The sequence below is a fragment of the Typopeltis vanoorti genome, chromosome 22 (genome assembly GCF_054136105.1).
Source record: "Typopeltis vanoorti isolate ZY-2024b chromosome 22, IOZ_Tvanoo_1.0, whole genome shotgun sequence".
NCBI classification, from domain to species: domain Eukaryota; kingdom Metazoa; phylum Arthropoda; class Arachnida; order Uropygi; family Thelyphonidae; genus Typopeltis; species Typopeltis vanoorti.
Genome location: NC_143570.1, coordinates 12420653 through 12447479, shown reverse-complemented (window position 1 = coordinate 12447479; position 26827 = coordinate 12420653). Strand labels below are relative to the sequence as shown.

Below are 26827 nucleotides of genomic sequence, written 5' to 3'. Positions count from 1 at the left end.
CTTGCCCTGGATGGGCATGGAGATTATGCGTCACTGCAAGAAGTTAGAATGACTTTTAGTCTTTCATATTTGAACATATCTGTAGCCCCGTATGCTGCAGCTTGCTGCACTAATTGGTGTGTATGGACGTCTTTAGGAAGAACTTAGTTGCTAAAGATTGTAGGAAGGAGAAAATATAAGGAATATTTGTATCTCTATGAAGTTGATTGTTTCTAACATACCATGAGGCGTTCAGAATCATTCTCAAGCACTTGTTCTGTACTCGTTGTATTTTGATAATGTTAATATTAGAGGTGTGGCTCCAGGCTGGAGAGGCGAACATGATGATAGGACGAATTGTCATCTGGTATAGCTGCAATTTGATTCTGTTACTTAGCTTGCTATTTCTATTTATTAGCGGATAGATCTGAGGGATGGCTTTAGATGCCTTTGTGCACATAGACTTGATGTGTTGGTTGAAAGTTAACTTTTTGTCGAGCATTACACACAGGTATTTTGTTTCTGTCTGCCAGGGAATTTTAGTAGTGAATAGTAATACGTCTCCTGCAGGAGATATTGGCCTTTTTTGAGAAAAGAAAGGCTGAGGTTTTTTGGGGGTTGACTTCCAATCTCCATTTGGAGAATCAACCCTCCAACTTTAGAAGGTTTTCTTGAAGCTTTCTGGTAATCACATGTGGTCGGATAGATCTAGTTAGTATTGCTGTATCGTCCGCATACATGGCCAGGATGGAAGACATCTGATTGCGCAGGATGTCTGACATGTATATAGAAAACAACAATGGAGCCAGTAGGGATCCCTGCGGCAGTCCAGACAAGATGTGCCGCTGGGATGAGGTAGAACCATTGATTTTGACTTGTATTGATCTATTCTAAAGATATGATCGGATTAGATGAACCATTTTTAGTGAGATACCAGCTGAGATAAGTTTGTGTAGCAGTTCGAAATGCCATATTTTGTCAAATGTTTTGGATAGGTATAGAAAAACAGCTCCTGTGCACTGGCACCAGTTAAAGCTGGTGGTGATGTATTCCACAATTCTATGGATTTGTAAGGTAGTACTATGGTGCTGCTGAAAGCCAAACTGCTCTTTAGGAATGATGTGTAATTCGTTTACAGAGGCTTGAAGTCGAGAGAGGATGACCTTCTCTGCAACCTTACCCATATTGGAGATGAGACTGATTGGACAATAATTGTGGGGGAGGTGCAGATCCTTACCTGGTTTATGAATTGGGATTACATCAACCTGTTTCCAGATGGAAGGAAAATAGTGAAACCTTAAGATGGCATTAATGATTATAGTCTAGTGCACTACAGCTTTACAGGGCAGTAGTTTGATCACCCTATTTGAGTACCATCCAGGAGCTTTATTGTTCTTTAATAATATCATATATTTCAATGTGGGTGATGTGGGTGCAATATGGTCAGCACTGGTATCTGGGAGTTATAATGTGTGTCTGATATGTCTGTGGATTTTATATAAGTGATTGAAATCTACGTTGTCATATGAAGGTTTGCACTGCTCCTCTAGATTCTTCACTATGGCTTCTGCCTTGTCTACATCTGTGTGAACTAGGCCCTGGTGTTAGAGATTATGGGGGGGAAGGGATCTGTTTTTATTTTTGATGTTTTTCAGTAATCCTCAGATAGATTGATCAATAGGTGAGATAGAGGCTAACTTTTCATCCCAAACTCGGTTTCTATGAATTTTAAGTGCATCTCTCACTGCCCCCGTTCAATCTATTAAGAACTGTTTTGTCCTGAGGTGCACGAGTGTTACGAAATCTCTTCCTAGCTCTGTTCTTCTCTCTGATCAGGTCCATAATATCCTCGGACAAACGACCAGGCTTGGGGACAGATTTGTAGAAGGTGGCAACCGTTATAGCGGACTTAATTTGTTGGGTGAGGCTAGTCGCTGCAGATTCCACATCTTCTTCTGTGCATATGTGAGGGACAGGTCCAATTTGATCGCTAAGTGCTTTAGACAATCTGTCCCATGATATGCATGAGTGAGAGGGAGGAGACAGGTATTCTTGTTCTCTCAGTTGTAGCAGAATTGGGTTGTGATCCGATGACAGCTCGTTTAGTGATTTAAGGCTGTACTGAAGTTTAATGTCTTGCAGGATAGCTATATCCAGGATGTCAGCAGTGCCAAACATACTGAGATGAGTTGGTTCGGTAGGTCCAGCCACAACAGCATAGTTTGATCCTATGTAGTTGGAAAGGATGCAGCCATTCTTGTTAGTGGTTCTACAATTCCAGGGTGTTTGGAGTTTAAATCCCCAGCAATAATGATGGGTACTCTAACTCCTAAAATGGCATTTAGATCAGTGTGCAGTAGGGTAGATTGTAGTGGATTGTAAGCTGAATAGATTTTCAATCTGCCAGCAGGGCTAGTGAAAACTTCCACACCTAATTTCAAGGTGAGGGTGAGGTTGGTGGGTTGTTCATAGAATGGTGCTTAATATAATTTTTAATGAAGATGGCAGTGCCACCACCTCTGTAGTTGGATCTGTCATTTCTGTGCATGAGATAACCCTGTATTTTGGGGCTGTCTGAGGGTCTAAGATGAGTTTCACTGATTAGTATAATATCTGTTTGGTATCTGTAGGTGAAATCTTGTAGCTCCAGAGTTTTGTTCCATAAGCTGTTTGCATTCCATGCAATTATCTGAAGGGAGGCTGGAATGAATTTGTTTTTATTCATTTATGATTGCTGTGAGGATGGCACATGAGTTTCCCGTAGTAATCTTTTAGTGGAGGTTGCTGAAGGGTTAGACAGGCTGAAATCTTTGTAGCATGTTAGCTAGAGAGGCCGTAATAACTGCTGTCAGATTAGTAAGCACTGTTGGCTGATTTTGTTCTGATGTTGTTTGTTTGTGCGGGCCACATCAGCATAACTTCTTGTTTGCCTTTGGCTTCCACTGTCTTTGAAGGTCACCGACTGTTGCTGCCGAGTCTCAGGCTGTGGAGAGGGGGCCTCAGGTTTTACTAGAGGAAGAGGGCAGTTTAGCTGTCTCCATCCATTCTGTTCTTTGGGTGCTGAGTACATCCCTTGTAGTTTGCTGGATGAGGACCATCACAGTTGGCACATTTAGCCGAGGTAGTTTTTGGCTTTGTGCAGGTGTTCATGGGGTGGTTCTTAGCACATTTCAAACATTTGTACTCTGCCTTGCAGAGCCAAATCTTTTTGCATCTTGCATCTATGGCATTGACCAGTAGATGCCCTTTTACAGAGTGGCTCCAGAGTGATCTGGAGTCTACAGACTGATGTTAAATCATAGATATTCTTATAGGCTTTGTGGATTTCAACTAAGACAAGAGGCATAGAGGTTTTGTCTGCTCTAGTCATTCTGCTAATCTTAATAGGTGGCAGGTCCTGGTGGTGGAGGTCCACCTCAATTTTATCTGTAGTTATGTCCTTGCAATACCACCTTCAGATTTTTCTCCAAACCAAGAGATTAGGTGTGGTATTGAATATTGCTAGAGTCTAACACTTTGGTTAGTTTCCTGTAGTCTGTCACAGTAGCTGGCTGAATTTTTATACCATCATCCGTGTTCTTGGCCGAGAGATACTGTATCTGTGAGTTTATCATGGTGGACCTTAAGTGTGTCCATCTTCTCTTTTCCCGTAGGACTATCGGTGGAACCCTCTCTTGCATGGCAGTCGAAGGACTGGAACTGGGAGTATCCTCATCCATACCAAAATCTATGGGAGGTTCTGTGTCAGCGGTTTTGCGCTTCTTGCGCACACGTATATCTTCAAAGTCTTGGGGAGACTGCAACTGAGTAACGAGCTCCTCACTTCTATCATCCGAGTTAGAAGTTTTTCCACTTGGTTATACTATAAATTAAAGATAACAAGAAATTATAGACGAGTTACCCTAGTCTTGCAAATACTTCAGTTGCTTACACTTGGATAAAGGATTAAACCAAGTATATAATTTCTTGGTATCTTTATATAGTATAACCAAGTGGAAAAACTTCTAATATCTTTCTCTAATCCAGAGTAATTTAATAATAAGGTGTGATGCCTTTTGGCAATTCCTATATGAAAATATGACTTCTACATTACTTCAACCTCAGTATCACCTCTGGGTCTGGATCCCACTGAAGAGACCTCAATAAAAGCCTTCTTAGTCCACTGCTCTTTGCATTGGTTCTTGGACTTTTCTTACAACAAGTCAACAATACACATGCTGTGCGAGGAATAACAGTTCATTCAACTAAAAAGGAAAATAAGGTATTAGCATATGCCGATGATGTAGTCGGAACTTTAAAGGATAATGATTCCATATATATATTTTTTTGTATTTCGAAAAAATTCAGCAAAAGCAGCAGATTATTAATGCAGACAAGACAAAATTAAAAGTTTATGGAAAGTGGAATCTTGGAGGCATTCCTTTTGGACTAACCACAAAGAGAGAGAGAACCTCTCATTATGCTTGGAATTCCCTTCTCCACTTACCCAATATTACCAGTCCAAGAACTTATATACAAGAACTTGAAAATGTTAGAAGACTGGAAAATAGGGCCACTCTGCTTTTCTTCTAAAACCATATACTCAAAATCATAATCTTTACTGCTCAATTGTACATAATAAATATTACAGACATCACAGAAGCTAAAGAAAAGCAATTATATAGTATACCTCTGCAATTTTTTTGGTCTAGCTGATACCAAGAAGTTAAAAAGGAATTTCTTAAACTATCAACGAAGCATGAAGGATTTGGACTTCCAGTCTCTTAAAATTCTGCTATTTAAGCAATACAGCTTCAGAAATCCATAAAATATTGCAAACTAATCGCACATGCAGACCTTCTCCGATACTTCTTGGATTTTCATCTTTCCCTTTGGAGTTAATGATTATAAAGGTCCAAAAGCTGAGATTGTTCCTGAATACTACAACATTCTGTGCTTAATTGAAATTCTTTCCATTAAAAAAAGTAAAATTTGGTATAAAGAAATCTTTAATCTCTTTCGCTGTGCAGTTCCACAGTTGAGTACTGACAACAATATTTTGTTTCATAACTTGATGAAGTTCCAAGGGTACCCTAACAGGAAGGATCTTGCTTGGAGAATTGCATATGATCACCATCCAGTCAATGCTATCAAATGGAGGTACTTTAACATTGGATATCCAATCTGCGACATCTGTTACCAATTGGAAACAGTAGAACATGCATTCTACAGCTGCCCTCTTGCTCTGAGTATTTGGAACAGATTATGTAATGTGTTGGGCATGCCACTATTTACAACAGAACAGGTTATTTTTTTACAATACCCACCACCTGTCAGCAATGGAAAGAGAATTTTGATTTTTATAATTATTGAATAAAAATATCATTTATGGAAAGTTAGAAAAAAACAAACATTGATTTGAAAACCAGCAACATGACATTCAAATGCTTTATAATATTGTATTGTGGAAATTTTATTGTTCAGTCTGATGTTTTTGTATTTAGAAAGAAAAATTCTAGGAGATGGGTGGTCTACACTAGATGGTATAGACCACCCACATTATGCAATATTATTCACCATGGGGAGATAAAATTCTGCCTATTCTTGCTATGAGAGGTTTTTTAAATAGTTCCATCCTCTTAATTCAATGTAGTCTTATAGTCAATTGCAGGGATGACTGGAGAGCAATCCCAGGCAGAGAAGGCCAACTCAAGGCGGTTAACCAAGATGGGGCTAACCACGTGGGTATCAGTCATCTTTGCGCTTTAGTTTCAATTGGTTTTTTGGTTGTTCATCTATACAAGATTGGTGAAAAAGGAAAACTGAGAGCCTTTGGCTATATAATGATATAAAAGCGCTGAGTCCTTTTCTCTCTCTCTCTCTCTCTCTCTCATGCTATCTATATATCTTTTTTTCTCCTATTACTATCAGGCTCTCTTGTACCCCTGTACTAACTACTCTATGCCAATGATGAGCAACCCTTTACTTTTTCACCTCAATAAAGTTCAAACTGGTCTGGGTAATGACCCTTCCCATAATGCATAGCATTATACATGTCTGCAAGGAGATGTGCTTTGCATTATGGGATACTAAGGCAAGTGATATGAAGTCTTAGCTTCCTTGAAAGTTTATTTTTCACTAGGTTAGAATATGATAAATTTAGTTTCATCTTTTATCCCAGTGAGAACAAACAAAGTTTGCACCTGAAAATATCTTCAGGACTGAATATAGTGTTGTACTATCTTACTTGGGTAAGTAGTACAACACCAGGCAACTCATAGCAAAGGTGGAGCAAGCTACCAACACTCCTATCCCAGTATCTCCCATAATGCAAAACACATCTCCTTGTGGATATGTATACTGTTATGCATTAAGGGATTGGCCACTACCCAAACTAGTTTCGACCTTTATTGAGGTCTCTTCAGTGGGAGCCAGGCCCAGAGTAGGAGATACCAGGCAGAAGATAAAGGATTAAACTAAATTTATCATAGTCTAACCTAGTGAAAAATAAACTTTCAACATCTTTCTCTAAATCCAGAGTAATTTAATAAAAAAAGGTGGCAACTCCTATAGGTAAAGATGACCTTGCTACTGCTTTTGCCTGGTATCTCCAACTCTGGGCCTGGCTCCCACTGAAGAGACTTCAATAAAGGTCGAAACTAGTCTGGGTAGTGGCCAATCCCTTAATGCATAACAGTATATACATATCCACAAGGAGATGTGTTTTGCATTATGGGAGATACTGGGATAGCAGTGTTGGTAGCTTGCTCCACCTTTGCTACGAGTTGCCTGGTGTTGTACTACTTACCCAGGTAAGATAGTACAACACTATATTCAGTCCTGAAGATATTTTCAGGTGCAAACTTTGTTTGCTCTCACTGAGATAAAGGAGTAAACTAAATTTATCTTAGCTTCCTTATACGAGTTGCCCTAGTCCTGAAAATACTTCAGGTGCAAACTTTGTTTGCTTACACTTGGATAAAGAATTAAACCAAGTATATAATTTCTTGGTATCCTTGATTTATAGTATAACCAAGTGGAAAAACTTCTAACATCTGAAAGATACTTCTGAAACAATGGTCAAGATCCTAAAATAATACAATCCTGTGACAACTTACAAACCACACAGAAAGTTAGCATTCTTTATCCACTTCCCTAAAGACCAGCTGCAACACCTGGATTTATTTGGAGTCTACTAGATACCCTGCAGCTGCAACCTTTCCTAAGTTGGCAAAACAGGCAGGGCAATCATCATTAGGATATCACAGATATTACCAAGATTACATCAATTTCCACCACTATGATTGCTCAGAGACAGGATTCAATTGAAAACAAGTCTCCTTACTCCAATAAAGCAAATTTAAATTTGAGAATCTACTTCTGCCTTCATGAACTGTCCTAACCTTAACAAACATGGATGTGTCAATGTTGGAAGTATTATTATTATTATTATTATTCAGGGCTCCATGGAGTCAAGAGACTCATCATGGGAGGTCCTTCCTAGGAAACACAAAGTCTATCATGCCACTCCTCGAACTCATTGACTGTTCATGCTCTCACCACTCTATTAGGCAATGCATTCCACGGTTCAACCACCCTCCATGCAAAGAAACCACTCCTCACCCTCTTGCTCATAGCTTCCTTTTGTAACTTCCAGAGATGGCCCCTTGTCAATGCTCCTTCCCACTGTTCCACCAAGTGAAAGAACACTCCAATGTCAACCCTGTGACTGTCTCTCGACAGTTTAAAAGTCTCAATCATATCACCTCTCCTTCTATCCACTAAACTCTGCAGTCCATATTCCTTCAGCCAATCCTCATAACTGACACTGTACAGTCCTGAAACCATCTTTGTTATCTGCCTCTGTACCCTTTCTAGAGTTAATTTATCCCCCTTCAAATCCTGGGATTCAAATTTGAGAACAATAGTCTAAGTGTGGTCTGATCAGAGTCTTATACAACAGAATGATAACTCTTTTATCTCTGCAGGTCAGTGTCCTTCTCAGTATTGTGGCAATCCTCTGGGTTACCTTCACCATTTTTGCAATATGCTCCCTGAATTTCAGTTTTCTATCAATCATCACCCCCAGATCTCTTGTCTCCCCCTACTTCAGTACAGCTCCTCCAATTGAGTATGCAGCCTCCTATTGATGTATTCCAAATTTTAAGACTTGACATTTTGCTGCATTAAACTGACACCCCCATTCATTTGCCCATCTGTACAGTTTATTCAAATCCTCTTGCAGGGCTGCCACATCTGCACTGTTAGTAATAATCCTGTCCAACTTCACATCATCTGCAAACAACTGAATATACCCTTGCAATCCACTGATACATTGATATAAGGGTTAAACAATACAGATCCCAGTACTGAGCCCTGTGGAACCCCACTTGTAACCTTCTGTCTCCTTGATATTGCTCCACCATGCACAACTCTCTGATATCTATCAGACAGCCAATCCTGAATCCAGTTGACTAATCCAACATCTAAACCCATGTGCTGCAACTTAAGTATCAGCTTATCATGTGGTACCCTATCAAATGCCTTTGCAAAATCCAAAAAAAATGGCAGTATATATGCCTTTCCCTCATCAACTGCTCATGTCACTTTATTATAAAAGGCAATCATATTACTAGAGAAGAGCGCCCCTTAACAAATCCATGTTGATTCTCACAGATAACATTACCCTCATCTGCCCAATGCTGTATATAGTCCCACACTAATTTCTCCAAGACCCTAAAAACTACTGATGACACAAACTGGCATATAATTAGACATTTCCAGTCTGCTACCACCCTAATGCAATGGCACTATCTTACCTTCCTTCCATTCCCTGGGTACTTTCCCATAACCAGACTTTCACTGAAAAGCCAGGTCCATGGAGCTGTCAGTTCTTTAGCACATTTTCTCAAAGCCAGTGGTGAAATACCATCCAGTCCCACAGCATTACTGACATCCAGAGTACTCAGTACTCTGGATGTTGTTGGAAGTTTTTCCACTTGGTTATACTATAAATTAAAGATGCCAAGAAAATATATCTTTGGTTTAATCCTTTATCCAAGTGTTAGCAAACAAAGTTTGCCTATAGTAATTTCAGGACTGGGCAACTCATATATAGAAGCTAATGACTTCACATCACTTGCCTTAGTATCCCATAATGCAATGCACATATCCTTATGGACATGTATAATACTATTTCCCATAATGCATAGCATTATACATGTTGGTAAGGATATGTGCTTTGCATTATGGGATACCAAGGCAAGTGATGTGAGGTCATTAGCTTTTATATCAGTTGTCCAGTCCTGAAATTACTATAGGTGCAAACTTTGTTTACTTACACTTGGATAAAGGATTAAACCAATAATATAATTTCTTGTAGTCTTTAATTTATGGATGCATCAAACTTCCTCTCTATGGATAACTCTCATTTGCAGACAAGCAGCCCAACAGCCAAGAACATTCAACTAAAAGATAGCATAATTTTAAGGCCTGTTCTTCTGATATAGTGCCTACACATGTGTTAATACAAGTGTATTATTCCTCTGAAGATGTCAATTTAACTTTGTAAAAATATTGAAAATAATAAGTAAGTTTATTTAGTTATTATATTGTCTATGTTGTTAATTTCTTTAAATAACATTATGTTCCTAGTCAGTACTACCATCGTTATGTGTAAGCATTCTTCTTTTGGCTGTCATTTCTCGATCTTTGAATTCAAAACAAATTTGCTACCTTATCTTCAGCGAAGCTGAAGATAAGGTAGCAAATGATAGATCTGTCAATATCTTGGGACTAGTGGTTAAGTTATAGAAAACTGTTAAGGCTTAAATTCAGGAATTAATAAACGAGAATATGATAATTATGAAGATCAGCAAGGCTTTGTGACCAGGAAGTCTTGCCTTAATAATTTACTCACTTTCTATAATAAAGTGACAGCTGAAATGAATAAAGGGAATGGCTTTACTATGATACAATTGGAATTTGCAAAGGTATTTGATAAGAGATATACTGAACAGATATGTATTAAGTGAATTACAGTAAATGAGAGTCAGATATGAAGCTGGTTGCATGGATAAGAGGGTGCCTGACACACAAACAAACATCAACGGTGGTATGTGATGGAGCAGAATCAACAAAAAAAATAGGTGACTTCTGGTAAGCAACGGGGGCTCTATAATTGGTCTGCTACTGTTTAATTAGTACATTCATATCATTAAGAATAATTTGAAGAGTAATATTGAACTGTTTACTGATGCTTAATCGCAGGTAGATAGTAAATAAAAGTGATGTAGATCCAGCAAGATGATTTGAAAAACTGGCATTGAGGGCAAAGATAACCGATTAAGAATTCAATGTGAGTGTAAAGCTATGCACTTTGGAGTGAAAAGATTGCAAGCGGCAGATTGTACTAATTGAAATGCACTGAAGGAAATTAATAATTAATTAGTAGGAATAGCAATTTGGAGGGGTGATGATGATCAAAGACATACAGCAAATGGGGACAAAATAACACAATTGATCACTATCAATGCTGATGATCAATTCAATCCGTTTCAATTCATTTAATTACAAAGGAGATAATAACCCCTCATTCCTACTAACTAGTATGAATAAGGAGGTTATTATCTCATTTTTATAAAGTTCTGATATGAGTACATCTAAACTTATTGTACTCTGCTCAGACTTGGTTGCCTTAATTCCTTGAGAATAATAGTGATGGAGATGATCCAGAGGTGAGTGACTAAGATGGTGTCAGGTTGATGGAATGTGATCTATGAGGATAGACTGAAAGGGTTTGTAGGTTACAATACAAAAAACGTCTTTGATAGGCAGAAGAGAGTGTGGGAGGGAGAATATGCTAGAAACATAAGTTGCTGAATAGCTTTACAGAATAGATGCAAGGAAAGAACAAAGATTAACTGTGGAGGTTGAGTTATCAAAGCAGAGATATCAAGGCTAGATTTCTTTTTTAGGAGTAGGTTGCCAGAAGTAACTGCAAGTGAACGAGTTTAAGAAGAGGTATAACAGGTAGTGAGTGAGTAATGGTTATTGTCAGCCTTACAAAATGAGTGTTGGGATTTCACAGAGGTGCCCAGTTGATAATAATAATGATAATCTAATATTAACTCTGATTATTTTATTTGTTACATATACTGAACATTTATTTTAATGTCCTGTTGATATTTTTTACTAGGTTTATATTCAGTATAAATTTATCTGGTTAGGAATTCTTATTGCACTAAATTTACTTTGAAACAAAACATGCAAAAAAAAAAAAAAAATCAATTCCTAACTTAATAATATACATAGCATGGTTGGCTCAGTGGTAAGAATATCCTCTCTCCAACCAGTAGGCTGTGGGGTTCGAATCCCATGACAGGCATGGATGTTTGTGAATTTCTTTAGGTATGAGATGAATTACATCACCTAGGGTGAGACAACCTCCCTGCTTACTGGAGGCCTGAAGTGGCTTGAAAAGTTCCATGTTTGATCTCATAGCAGGATTTTTCACTATGCAAAAAATAAATAAAAAATACAATCCAATATGTAAAAATAAAATGTAGAAAAAATCCTTAGCCTTCTCATGGCATGAATGTAGTATATGTTTACAAAAACATTTCATGAGTGGGAGCTGCATAAAAAAAATGCACAGGGTAAATAAAGCAGACAGGGCAATACAGTTCATAATACAAAAGAACATCATCTTTCTTTTCTCTAAATGGTCAACCACAATGTAAACAACATTTTTAGCATAATCATATACAAGTATTAAATTTTGGTCCCAGTTTCAATTGATATCCAGTATTTTAAATGTTCTTGTGATTTTGCAAAAAAATAAATAAATAAAATAAATAATATATTATCTACCCATCATGCTAAACTAAATCTGTACCAATATGCATATAAAGACCTGATGTTGATTATTACTCATTTTGAGACAATGTTAAATGTAAAAAAATGTCTAAAAATAATTAAATTCATTTATTTATCTTCTAATGTTTAGTCTTTAGTTACTTAGTAAACAGGTAATGACATGCAGTTACTACTGCAATCAAACAAGCCAGAAGCTGCAATACAAGGTGTGGCTATTAAATAATGAGACCGGTTGCAAAAATGTGGTTTATTATTACAATTGTACAACTTAATTGTTATCCCCTTTAACATACTCCCTTCCTCTATCTTTTCTATTGCATACGAATTTTCTATTGCATTATGAATTTGTTGGAAGCAATGCTGCAAGTCATCAGGTGTTATTTGCTTAGTAGCGCTGCCGCTACTGAAGATGAACTGAAAATGGGTGCCCTTTAATGCGGATTTCAACTTTGGAAAAAGGTAAAAGTTGCATGGAGTTAAGTCTGGCGAGTAAGGTGAACGGTCCAACACTGGGATCTTCTTTTCAGCCAGATACTGCTTTACAGACAATGCACTGTGGGCTAGAGTGTTGTCCTGATGGAGAATCCCAGCATTGTTCTTCCACAGATCGGGTCTCTTCTTCCTCACTTGTTCTCTCAGCTTGGCCAGAACCTCAAGGTAATAATGTTGGTTAACTGTCTGACCCTCTGGTACCCATTCAACCATTACCATGCCACTGATATAAGAAAAAAAACAATTAGCATTGCCTTCAGTTTTGACTTCTCATTCTTGCTTTTTTCATTCTAGATGACGTGACAGTTTTCCAGTGCATCGATTGTCTCTTTGTTTCTGGATCATACTGGAAAATTCATGTCTCATCACATGTGATGATCTTCTCCTGCAAGTCCAGAATTTGATATTAATGCGCTGCTCGAGTTTAATATTACACATTATTCCGACAAAGCGACTTCACATGTGTTTCTTTTTTAACTGCCTACAGACTAACTACGAGCAACAGCGAACAATGCTTATCTCAACTGCTTCTAGAACCTTCAAGGTCATTCACGGCACAAATGCATCTCACTGCTATGAGTATACAATTCACAGCGCACCTTGTATCGTTATTGAATAGCCGCACCTCGCATACTGCAACCTCAAGAGTAAATACAGGGAGCTATGCAGGCTGGTTACTGAACTTGTAAAGCTATAACCAAAGTGGAGGAAAAATGATTAAAAGGTTATTCTCGTGGAAAGGCTTAGACGTTGGTTATGCATTTTCACTATATTATTTCAGGAAATTACAACGTACAAGGATATACATTAAAATAAATTTTAATATATTTCTATATTTCGGCAAAGTCACGCTGCCATTTTCAAGAACTTATGTACAAGATACGTGCACACAGGCACAGCACAAACAATAAATGAGTAAGAAGAATGAAGCTATTAATTCTCCTAAAGTCCTGATGGTGCCCTCTAGTGGGCGATGTTGGTATTCTTGGGCGAATGGGCTGGAGGTCTTCTGATGTAAGTTCCCAAATTTGAGGAAGTCTCATGCAGCCAAATTTGTTGAGGTTTGGTTCATTTCTTAGGGCTGAAGCTGATTCTATGAAAAGCCTTTCATATCTGTATTTGCTACGGTGTATTAACCTGGCTTTTTTCCACCGTATTCTATGGCAGGTATCCAGAGCATGGTCAGCAAGACCAGAGTGGCTGTATTGATGAAACCGGATGTAGTCCTTGTGTTCTGAAATTCTGATATTTGCTGTCCTGCCTGTTTGGCCAAAGTTGGACAGCTTACAGCTGCAAGGGACCTGGTACACTCCAGGTAGGTCTAAGGGGGGAGGTTGGTCTTTTGTTGAGCGGATAAGGGATGCCAATTTTTTATATGGTTTGTAATAAGAGGTTAAGTTATGTTTTTTTTAGGTTTTTTGTGATTTTTTCTGAGGTGCCTCGGATGTAAGGTATGGTGATGGATTTAGAGTAATCCTTGTTGTGAGGGGGAGGGGGGGGGGTTGTGGTTTACTGGTTTTAATATTTTTTGGATTTTTTTGGGGGGGTAGCCATTGGCTGAGAACGTGTTGAGGATGTGGTTTCGTTCTGTGGTTAGGGCATTGTCATTCGAGCAGATAAGTTTAGCCCTGTTGTGTAGTGTCTTAATGACTCCATATTGTTGTGAGGGGGGGGGGGGATTGTTGGTGAATGTATCTGCCTGTATGGGTGGGTTTTCTATATACTGAGAAAACCAAGGTTCCATCATGCTGGCGGGTAACCAGTGTGTCTAAGAACGGAATGCAGATGTTTTTTTCCTCTTCCAGGGTGAATTTGATTCTGGGGTGTTGGTTGTTTAAGTGTGTTAAGAAGGAGAGGAGTGCATCGGAGCCATGTGGCCAAATAGCGAATACATCATCTACATAGCGAAGCCAAATGGTTGGTTTTTGTGGGGCAGAGTTTAAGGCTTGCTCTTCAAAACTCTCCATATAAAAGTTGGCCAAGGGTGGGGAGAGTGGAGAACCCATGGCTGTCCCCTCTATTTGTTTGTAGAATTTTCCTTGCCAAACAAAATAGCCTGAGTTTATTGTGAACTGAAATAGGGCTGTGATATCGGGAGGAAATTTAGCTTGGATTAGCTCTAAGGATTCTTTGAGAGGGACATTCGTAAATAAAGAGGAGACATCAAAACTGACCATTATGTCAGTGTGTTTGAGTGTAAGGTTTTCTATGCTGGCTTTGAAGTGGGCTGAGTTTTTTATGTATGAAGGTGTGTTGCCAGTATAGTGTGAGAGAGCTTTGGCCAAATGTTTAGCTAGTTTGTATGTGGGGGAATCAATGCCATCCACTATGGGACGTAATGGCACATTTTCCTTGTGAATTTTAGGGAGTCCATAAATACGGGGGGGGGGGGGTATGGAGTTATATGGTTTTAGTTTGTTGGTGATTTCCACAGGCCAAGAAGTGACCTTCTTAAGGAGCCTGTGGAGTTTTCTAATTTGTGAATTGGTGGGATTGTATTCGATAGGGAGATAAGTGGCACGATCTAACAATAGAGATTTCAGCTTACCTGTGTAATCTTTTTGGTTCAGTAATACTGTGGCATTCCCTTTAGACTGGATGTAGCTTGTGTTCTGACTAAAGCCAAACCACCTAAAACCAACATGCCCAGTAAAGAAATTAAATCTCTATTAGAATTAAAGAAAAACAAGAAAATAATAATCACCAAAGCTGACAAAGTGAAAAAGATTAAAAGGTTAACACAGTAATTAATTAGTTGGCTGAAGAGGATGACCTTAGAATTATTCACGTGTTACTCTAAGATCCTCTCAGGCTAACCACATGTATTGAAGCTTAGTGTATGCTTTTAGAGTTGGACAAATCTCTGTAAGATACTTTATTATTATTATTATTATTATGTGACACCTCCAGGGAGGTGTCACATAATAATAATAGGGGCTCAATCGTTTGATTGAGCCCCTTACAACCAGTAACCATGCTCAAACTTGCTTAACTTTTTGTTAAGCAAGAAGTTGCTTAACTTTTTGTTAAGCCTCTGCTACTAATGGAAGCCATTAGTAGCAGAGGCTCTGCCAATAGATCAACTAACTTCCAAAATGATGTTTTATTCTATACAACAGGGGAATTTTCACCCCAATGAATCCTATGTATGATCCAAAGCATGGCCTGCAAGATCTGAGCAGCCATAATAAGTTGCCTCTTAGAAATTATTAAAACTTATTAGTTGCCCCTAGAAATTATTAAAACTTAAACATATGGCTGTACAGCTCCATAAATGCCATAAATTTAATTTAAGCTCCATAAATGCTCCAACTCTCCTTGAGACCAACAAAAGAACTGATTCACTCTACCTATAAGATCAGCTCAACATTTAGACCAAGTAGGTATACAGGCTTAGGTGTTGGTAGTTATTCATCTGAAGTTTTGCAATCTAAATCAAGGCAAAAAAACAATCAATAAGATGTTTATTTATTTAGCAGCTAACATTTCATGTTAGACATGTTTTATTGAATTTAAATAACAAAATCCTAAAACACCTTTCACAATAGAAGAAGAATCAAACAATTGTCTGTCCTTCCAATGTACTAAAAGATATTTACACAAGCAATCACACCATCATCTGGCTCAATAATATGGAATCCTTAAAACACTAACACACAGATAGTCCTGGCTATGTTAGCAAAGCCACAGTTCTTGCCACTGAGCTCACCTACCTTTGGCATACATTTTTAGCCTTATAACCCTTATAAAAGAGATAAAATACTAGATGTCCCCTGTCTTTCTCTTGCAAAATACACAAGATCACAACAAAATATTCTTATTTCCTATATCCAGAGCACTTTTAAAAAGATAGCTAGAGTGTTTAATAAATAAAATTTGCACACCACATTCATACCATATATCAAATCATCGTCTTACATGCAAACTCCATCCTCTGTCACATCCAGAAGCATATGAAATGCTTTGCTCCTGTAATGTGGCTTGTTATGATAAACAAGATTTGTTAGCGTCCACTTTAGAGAACATTAAGTGATCTGCTATCATTGTTATGGCAAGTCAGAAGTAAGGACTGGCAAATCATGCATTAAAAACCCCATTACACATCATCAGATGGAAGAAAATTCCAGTGCTACACAGTTGTTACATCATCATCATCAAATTCCTGCCACAACCTCAAGGGGTGTACAAGATATGATAGTACAACATGAAAAAATTTACATCATTACTAACTTCCTATCTACAATTTTCCTCCAAATCAGTCTGTTACTTGTCAAGACTCCAACATCATCAGATCTTATATTTCTATCATCTAAGGCACTTTGTACCGTATCAATCCACCCATATCTTGGTCTTCCTCTGGGTCGTTTTGCTGCCAACCTGGCAGAGAACACTTGTTTTGCTAATCTTGCCTCGCCCATTCTATTTAAGTGAACATACCACCTGAGATTAGCTCTGCTAATGCCCTCCTGGATGCTGACAATGTCAAGTTCTGTCCTAATATCCTTGTTTTTAATATGATATTGCCATTGATGTCATCTGTTCACGCCTATAATCTTTCTCAGGACTCTCATATCTGTGGTCTCTAGTCTTTGATCAAGTGTTTTACTTCTGACCCAGCTCTCTCAGATCCATAAGTTAAAAATGGTTTGGACACTGTCTTGTATACAGCTAATTTAGTCTGACTAATTTCTCTCTTATTCCATATGAATTTATTCAATTGACTTCCTACCATACCAGCTTTGCTGATTCCGTTGTCTATTTCTATATTCAATTTACCATTTTCACTAAATATCGTGCCTAAGTAGCTAAAAGGTTTTACTTGTTCCACAAGTTCTTCATTCACAACACAGTTGACATTTTCAATGATTCTGCCTATTTTCATTATCTTTGTCTTTTTATTGCTGACCTTCATACCATATCTATTACAACAGTTATTCAATTTAGCCAGAGAATCTTGCAGACTTGTAGCAGATTTATTTAGAAGTATAACATCGTCTGCATAAAGCAAATAGCTGACATTAACATCTTCAATTTTGATATCATGTTTAATACCACTTTCCTTCATAACATGATCCATATAGATAATGAATAACAGAGGGGATAATGTACATCCTTGTCTCACACCAGATTTAACATTAAACCATCTTCCTGGTTTAATGTTAAATCTTTCTGGTTTAACATTAAACCATCTTCCTGTACTTCCTTCAATTCTAACTGCTGATGTACAACTCAAATAAAGACTAAGTATTGCTTCATATAATGCCCCATTGACACCATATAACTGTAGCGTATTGAATAGCTTCTCTCTAAGCACCTTGTCATATACCTTTTCTAAATCGACAAAACTTAAATACAGATCTTTGTTATATTCCCATGATTTCTCCACTATTTGTCGTAAAGTGAAAATCTGATCCTGACAACCTCTATTTGACCTGAATCCAGTTTGTTCTTCACCAAGCTTTTCTTCCACAATACTTCTCAATCGTTTCTCAAGTATACTTGCATATATCTTACCAGGAACACTCAGTAGGGATATACCTCTGTAATTCTCACATTTAGTTTTATTTCTTTTTTTATATATGGGTACTATGAGAGCTCTACTCCAATCATTGGGAATTCTTCCCTCTGTCCAGGCATTCTGAACTATGCAGTGCAGCCACTGTAAGACTTTTATACCACCATACTTCAGCATTTCTGGTCGAATATCATCTACTCCTGCTGCCTTTCCACATTTCAAGTTTGATGGCTTTTTCTACTTCAAATATGGATATGTATTCCTGACTGCATTCCTGGTCAGTGTTTTTTTATCACTGTGCTGTCATCACTGCTTGTTTCATTTAGCAGTTTTTCAAAGTAATTACTCCATACTACAAGGATATATTTTTCTACCATTTTCATGTCACCTTTATCATCTCTAACTCCTTTTACAGCACTCTTTCCTCCATTCCTAAGCTTCTTCAACAACCTCCAGAATATTTTGCCACCTTCTTGATATTCATTTTCTATGTTCTTGCCAAAGTGCTCTCATGACTTTTGTTTAGCTAGTTTTACACAGTGTTTAGCTTTCTTACATTTGTCTCCGTATTCTCTAAGAGCACAAGCTGACTTATTTGCCAGGAACTTTTGATATGCTTTCTTCTTTTCCTTCACTGCCTCTTTAACTTCTTGTGTCCACCATGGAGTTCTAATTTTTCTATCCTTGCAGACAACTTCACTACCTCTCTAACTGAATCAATCTGGGTATTCTTCAAATCTTGCCACTGAATCTCCAAGGTTTGGTTCCTGTTCTCAAATCATTCATCTTCAATAATCTTTGTGTATTTTAATCTACAGTTCACATCTGAGAGCTGCTCAACTTTTATTCACTTTGAAACTTTTTTACATGTTATTCTTTTCAATATGAAATTCAATTTTATCCTGCTCAAGGCTAAATAGTGATCACTTCCAATTTCAAATCCTCTATACACTCTGGTGTCCTGCACCAAGGAGAAAACATCACTATCAGCAATAACATAGTCAATAAGACTTTTCTTATTTCTTTTGTTACAACTCTCCAAAAACAGTCTGTTGGACAGACTATTGTTTTCTGTCAGCAGTATATTCACTGAAGCTCTCCATATCTTAACAAGTATATCTATCTATCTATCCCAATGGCTTTAACAGGCCTTTAAGGCCCACAACCTTCCAAGCATGCTTGGATTTTGTAACCAAAATACGAGGATAGAATGGTCACTCCTATGCCTCAAGGTATTCTTGGCTGTATCCCTGTGTGTTCATGGGGCCGGTTTGCCTGCTTGTGGGATGAAAAACACCAGATAAACTGGCAGAAAAAAACCCTACTGCCCGCGCCCAAGACTGGCTAACTTGGCTATGTCTGAGGAAGATCCTTCAGCTACTCACGTCTCCGACGGGAATCGAACCTAGGACACTCCTTCCCCAGGCATATGGTTGCGAAGCGCAAAGCCACTAGGCTAACGGCAAAGCCACTAGGCTAACAAGTATATGGCTGCATTAATTTAAAATCTGGGAGAAGTCATTTTAGAACCAACTTCAACTGAACACCTGTAAACTTCTTTTAATCAACCATTACAGGATGCCAAAGCAAATCACTAGTTCTTTTCTTCTGTTACAATTTTGAATTGTTCCCAACAGTAATTGCTTGTTATTGATTGTATACCACATGACAAACTGTTTGTGGCCCAAAGATGCTGGTTTGATATTTATTTAAATATTAACAGCTAAATTATCTGATTTATACTGCAGAAACCTCAGATGAATTTAGTCAGAGTGATTTCTCACATCAGTAATCATATCATTCAACTCCTGTATATGAAATATATAAACTTCATACACGAGATGCTACAAATAACTATTTGCCCACTCATGCACACACGTGTGCCATGATTAGGAGTAAATGATTAAGAAGAAAGAAAGAATGACTGGAAGTTGTAGTTCTTGGGGGGAAATGGCATGAGGAAGGCCATTTCAAAGAAAAGAGCATGAATGAAATGAATGAATGAAAGAAAAAAAAAAAAAAAGAAAGAGTATGTTTGGTAGGTTGGAAATTGTTTAACATGCTAATAAATTATTTATGCTTTAATATTAAACATAATTTCTCTTTTTGCTGGTGATGTGATCTACAGTATTTCAAGACTTAATGAATATAAGAATTCAGGATTTCTATTGATAGGATTAAGACAGCAAGTAAAGCTCAAAAGATTATATGTTTAATTACAAAAAAGCTTCATTTGTAAGAGAAAGGTCATTCTGGTCAGGCTGATATTGAATTATAGCTAACCCCTTGATTTAATCAGATTTTTAATGGGTATTGAGAGAAATGAAGTTTTTCAGAAGATTCACTTTGAGTGCATGTGGATGGACTGTATCATGATAATTATGAGAACTGGTTGGTTAGTTGTAATTTATTCAAGTCACTGAACAGGTGATAGAGAACAGATTTAACTGAAGGTTTTAAGTTACTTAGGGAATATGTAGTAAAAATACAGGCTAATACAGGAATTTATTGTGCAATACTAAACCAGGTTTTACCAGAGCATAAAAAAATTACTGATGAGGAGAATTAGAACAAATATAAAACATTCATTTCCAGACACTAGGACCGAAAATATGTAGAATGGCCTTCAGCAAAAGTCACAAGAGTATTGAATTTATGTAGGTATATAACTTTAAGCAAGAATTAGCTATTATGGTGGGAGGACAAGTTAATTAACAATCATCTAATTTTGCACTGTTTAACATGTTGGTTTTGTTATGTGTTTATTTTATACATATCTGAGTAAGAATTATTATTATCCCAAGACCATGATGGAGCCAAAGACTCATCGCAGGAAGTCCCTTTATTATGTACACAGCTCATCATACTACTTAAATGCATTCAAATTCACTGTAGACACCACACTCTCGACAATGCATTTCAATTCACAACTGTCCATGCAAAAAACCTGCTCCTTACTCCTTGCTCTCACTCACCTTATACAGCTTCCAGGGATGACCTCTTTTTCTCCGCCCCCCAAAATCTCTACACCATTTTATGAAAAACTCTTCAACATTAATTCTATGACAACCCTTTATCAACTTGTACATCTCTATTATATCATCCCTTTTCCTCCTATTTCAACATTCCAGAAACTAACTTAGTCAATTGCCTCTGGACCTTTCAAATCTCCATCTATTTGAAAATCAGGTGACCAAATCTGTGCACTAGAATAAATAACAAAGTTGCAAAAAAAAAAATTGATTAATGTTCTCTCTCACACACCAATTTCATTGCACTCTCTTTAAAACAGATATTTCTATGATTTCATGTTCTTCAGAACTGTCATCAACAACTAGCCCTCCCAAACAAACCCATGCACTCTTTCCTCTCTTGTTCCCCTCTTACTGGTGGTGGTGGTCAGCAGTAGATGGCATTGGTGTAGTTGAGGTCAACTGGTGGAGACAGAGTTGCAGAGCTGGTGCCCTCCCTCGATGAGTCCTTGGACTCCCTAGAGGTGTCAAATAATAATAATAAATTTGTTACAACATAGATAGCAGTTATTCGATATCCTGTCAAAGCACTAACTACCCCATTGCTAAACATATTTTGCTTCCTCTTCTTACATTCCCTCTACTACTGCTCTTTGGAATGGCCTTCTTTCCACATATTCTGTAGGTCTTCAAATCCAGTGCTAACAAGTTTTCTATTTCTTTCTCAACTTTCTGCTCATCCATGATATGAACATGAGGTTGAATAAACTTTCATTTGCAGAACTAGCATAAAAATAAAGATCCACCCCATAAATTCTGGGTACCCGTGATAAAATAACTGGAGTATCAAAAAAAAAAAATAAATAAATAAAACTCTTCTATACAGCATATAAACCACAATAAATCAACATCCCTTATCCACTCCCCTAAAGATCCACTCCACTCCTGGATCACCCTGTCATCTCTAAAGGTCCCCTATTCTTGTAAGCAGAGTTAAAAAAAAAAAAAAAAAAGTACATTTGATACATTACTATTGCTGCTCTTGTCTAACAGACCATGCCTTGTATTCTGTACATAGGATTCAATGAAAATACACTTTGCTACCGTACCAAAACAAATATAACCTGAAAGAGCCAGTAATTCTAGAATTTATATAAACTCTAAAGGATGTACCAAGTCTCAACAAAAATTAACTGCTTTGGGAAACTGTAGCCTGAGACAGTTCTTCTTCTGTTATCCTCCTAAATAATTACAATGCTAATTGTTTTACCATTTTTCTTCCCTACTTTTGTTATAACTATGACTTTATAAGACCCTCAACCTGACAGTCCAGATAACACAATTCTAAGATTTTGCATTCTTTGCTTGCTCCTTCTGTTACTGTAGTGTCTGAATATTGCTTGTTTGATAATGCATTTATGACAATTAATTGATTAAGATAAATTAATGAAATTATTTTTAGGTGTCTGTTTTATTACCATTAAGCCCAAGATGAATGAATAAATCTACAATACAAAAGTTTGCATTAATTGAAGTACCAATATTATTTTTCACATTAATATTACTTGTGATACAGTAAAATTATAAATCCACTAGAAACATACCAACAGAGATGGATCCTGCAATGCCTTCTGGAGACCTGAAGGAATGATCAGAAGCTTTCACAGTATCCTAAAAGGCAATGGGAGATGGTAAACCACAATATAGTAAGAAACATTGTTGCACTTTACAAAAATGTTTCCTCATAGTAATATAAACAGATGCACGTAATTCTACAGCTAAGGAACAAAGAAATTATGATAAGTCTCAATTAAATGAATGTAATTATAATAAGGATATATTCGGTTTAATTGGCTGTATTAATACAATTAAATGAAACAGACTAGTTTTGCTGCATATACTTGTGGCTTTTTCTGTGTTAGGATTTGGATCAACAAAAAATTACAATAAAGAACTAACATGAACCATAACATTACTAAAATATAGAAACATGTAGGAACCATTACAATAAGTTAAAAACAGAAAACATGTAGAGTGTGGAAGCTGGCATGGGTCAGCTATTCTTTGTTCAGTGATGCATGCACAATAGTTGTTTGAAAAGTTAAAGTGTGACATGTGAAAAGATTTAATGAGTGATTTCCAAATATCACATAGGATCATTTCTTGGTTTCTATTGAGTGTGCCTTGTGAGCAGATAACCATAGTAGATTATTTTATGTTGCCAGTGAAGTTATCCTCTATGTAATGTAAGACATGGAGGCCTTATCCCATTCAATGTTATGATGTGTGTGGAACAAATGAAAAGCTAGTCCCAAGCTGTCTTCTATGTTGTTAATGACCTCTTTAATGTGCTCTTTTTGTCTGATTTCCAAACTTCTAGATGCCTCTCCTATGTAAGAAAGGCCACAAGGACATGGAATATTATAAACTCCAGGATGTGTGTTGGAAGGGTTGTGGTCTTTAGATGAATGTAATAAACCTTGTATAGTAAAAATGGGCTTGAAAGCCACTTTTATGTCATGAGATTTGAAGAAGCTGGCGATCCTCAGGGAAAGTCTACCAATATAAGGGATGGAAACAGAAGTTCTGTAGAGAATGTCAGGATTTTGTTGTGGAGCAGGATAGCAGGATAGTTTTTGTGATATATTCTTTTATGTTGAAGGCAGTGAAGTTGTCCTCTATGTAAGGCATGGAATTCTTACTCAATGTTATGATGTGTGTGTGTGTGTGTGTGTGTGGAACAAATGAAAAGCTAGGCCCGACCTAGGTACCTGTATCAGTGCTTGTGGTTATAAGCTAAGAGAGAAGCTTCCTTCAGCTTTTTTTGAAATCAAAACATCTAGGAAAGGTAGTTTTCCTTCCTTTTCAAGTTCTAAAGTGAATTTTGAATTTTCTTTTATTTTCTTTCTTTTATATTTTATATTTTTTATTTTCTTTAAAAAAAAAAAAGATGACAGAAAAAAAAACATATTGTCTGTATTTCCAGACAATAAAGATATTATCTGCATATCTCCACCATATCGAAGGATTTTTGTTTGAAGATGCGAGGAAATGTTTTTCCAAGTTCTCCATGAATAAGTTGGCACCCGGAGGAAAAACTCCGCAGGAAAAACCCGAAGGAAAGAGCTCTGCAGGCCACGGGTGGCCTGCGGAGCTCTTTGGCGTGGCCTGTCAGCCTTTTTGAAAAAAATAACTACTTAACACTAAAACGCGATTAAATAAAAAATAATTTCAATGAAGCCCATAGGCCATTAAGCTATACTGCGGTATTTAGAATTGCAAGATGCTTTCCAGATTCACAAGGAACACTGTGCATTTGATACTTTACATAAAATCCTATAAAAATAAATATTAAATAGATATGCTTCTTCAGCCATCTACCTGCGGCACTAGTAGATGGCTGAAGCAGTAGTTCATTCGAGTGCACTGTCTAGTGCCTTTCAGATACATCTCGAAGGTTCTCAGTACTTCTTTATTTTCATACAAATACAAGAGGATCTCATCCACAGTTAGTTAGTCAATCGTGAACAGTGTGTTATTTGTGTATAAGTGCATGCAGGTTCGTTGTGTCAGCCAATGCCTATTGTAGTTTTATATTGCCAGACTTTTCATTAGTGCGAGACATATTCAGTGGATAATGACTGTTACACAGCCATTTTGGATCATTTTTTGGGTTCACCTTCCATCATTATGGCGTCTAGGAGTAAAAAGCATAAATCAAGTGATTCTTGTTGGGTTTTTAATGAAAAGTGGACCAATTTGTACTTTTTTGTGCCAATTGATAATAAGCCAGTGTGTTTAATTTGTCGTGAGTCAGTGTCAGTATCAAAAGAATACAATACAAAACGACACTATGAGACAAAGCATGCATCCAATTTTGATCACCTTCAAGGGTGGCTTCATGTGGACAAAGTGAACCATCTCCAAACTGATTTAGAATGCCAGCAGGGTATGATTAAAAGGCAGAGGGAAGAGAGCAAAGCATGCATCAAAGTAAATTATGTAATAGCTGAAAAAATTGCTAAAATAATCAAAAACCTTCTTGGATGGCGAGTTTGTGAGATAGTGTCTCATCACTGCTGGGGATATTGTGCCCAAATAATAAGGAAGTGTTTAAAAAACTGAGTTTGTCTGGGATAACTGTAGCACGACGTGTCAAAGAACTTGCCAATGACATTGAAGGAACTTTAAAAAAACGGTCGTCCAAATTTACGTCATATTCACTTGCTTTAGATGAGAGCACAGATGTGAAAGATACAGCACAACTGGCTATATTTGTCTGTGGCATTGATCAACAATTCAGTGTGACAGAAGAACTTCTAGTGCTCGTATCTATGAAGGGAATGACGAAAGGCACCTGATATTCTTGAAGCCGCCAAGAAAATGCTCCAGCATTTCGACCTCAGCTTAACCAACCTCAAGGTGTGGTAACTGATGGTGCCCCTGCTATAGTGGGAGAGAACGAAGGGTTAGTTGTGCTGTAATGGAAAGAACTGGAACTAGAAGGAAAAGATTTCATCCATTACCACTGTTTAATCCACCAGGAGAATTTGTGCATGAAAACTATTGGATTTGAGAATGTCATGAAAGTTATTGTAACTGTCATCAACATTATTAGGGCAAGAGGACTGAATTATCGTCAATTCCAAGAGTTTTTGACCCAAGAGTGCAAAGCGGATCACGATGATGTGGTTTATTATAGTGATGTGCATTGGTTGAGCAGAGGGAGGGTTCTTAAAAGTCTTTGACTTAAGGAGCAAAATACAGCAGTTCATGCAAACCAAGGGGAATCCAATTGCGGAATTTAATGATCCAAAGTGGATGACAGACTTTGCCTTTGTGACCGACATCTCGTTGCATACAATCCAAAGATCAACTGGTGCTCACTCTGTTTGATCATATAAGCTTTTGTGGCCAAGCTCAAACTTTTGGAGGCACAACTCACAAAAAAAGACAACTCATTTTCGGCTTCTCACTGAGTCCAACTGTTCGTCTCTTGATGAATACGCTACAAAAGTAGCCGTGTTGCGAAGTGAGTTCGAAGAGAGATTTATTGATTTTTGTAACCAACAGTCTTCTTTAGATTTATTTTCAATGCCATTCACTGTCAATGCTGCCAAAAGCCAGGCTCAGTACAAATGGAGCATTGAACTCCAAAACAACTCTTCTTTGAGAGAAAAATTATTCAAAGACTACATTTCTGAGGATGCATTCCCTAATCTTTGCTGGCATGCTTTGAAGATGTGTGCTTTGTTAGGAAGCACATACTTATGTGAGCAGTTCTTCTCCAGAATGAAGCATGTGAAGTCCAAGACAAGAACTCATATTACTGACCAACATCTCGAGAATACTCTGCACATATAGACTTCCAACATTGATGCCAACATTGACAAGCTGTTCAAGGAAAAACATTGCGAAGTTGCCCATTGACATTGTAAAAAATGAATGTTTTCTTCATTAAATTATCTTTTTTCAAGTATTGGTTGTATTTACTTATCATGAACCCGACTCCTACCTACGCTATTAAAGCTGAGTTTGTTTATTTTTATAGGATTTTATGTAAAGTATCAAATGCTCAGCATTCCTTGTGAATCTGGAAAGCATCTTATAATTCTAAATACCACAGTATAGCTTAGTGGCTATACTGTGGTACTTAATGTGTGGGCCGCATTAAAATTGAAAATTTTAATGCGGCCCACGCTGTCTGAAAGGTTGAAGACCCATTAAAACAATGTGATGACACATTGTTTTAATGTGTAGTCATGGTAGTTTAGAACTACTATTAGATTTAGTAATTACTATTTTATTATCTTCTTAATAAGTAGTGCTTCATATTCTTCATAGGAGAGGTTACTTTTTTTGGAGGTTTTGCTTGTATCAGTACATTAGTAACATCCAGTCTGATATTATTAGCAATATGAGCAGGAAGGCTAAGAATACCATGTTCAACTGAATCATAATTTCATCTGTAGGAATTTTTTTTGGTGCAAATGCATAGTCATGGTCAAGAGAG

General features: G+C 37.3%; 1 long non-coding RNA gene across 1 annotated transcript in view; it reads right to left on the bottom strand.

The window, feature by feature from the left end:
• The window catches only part of LOC150094162 (uncharacterized), a 191682-nt gene that overhangs the window by 68861 nt on the left and 95994 nt on the right, over window positions 1-26827 (bottom strand). Inside the window, exon 3 of the long non-coding RNA XR_016550271.1 lies at window positions 22419-22485. This is a non-coding gene — a long non-coding RNA (uncharacterized LOC150094162). The remainder of the gene's footprint in view (window positions 1-22418; window positions 22486-26827) is intronic.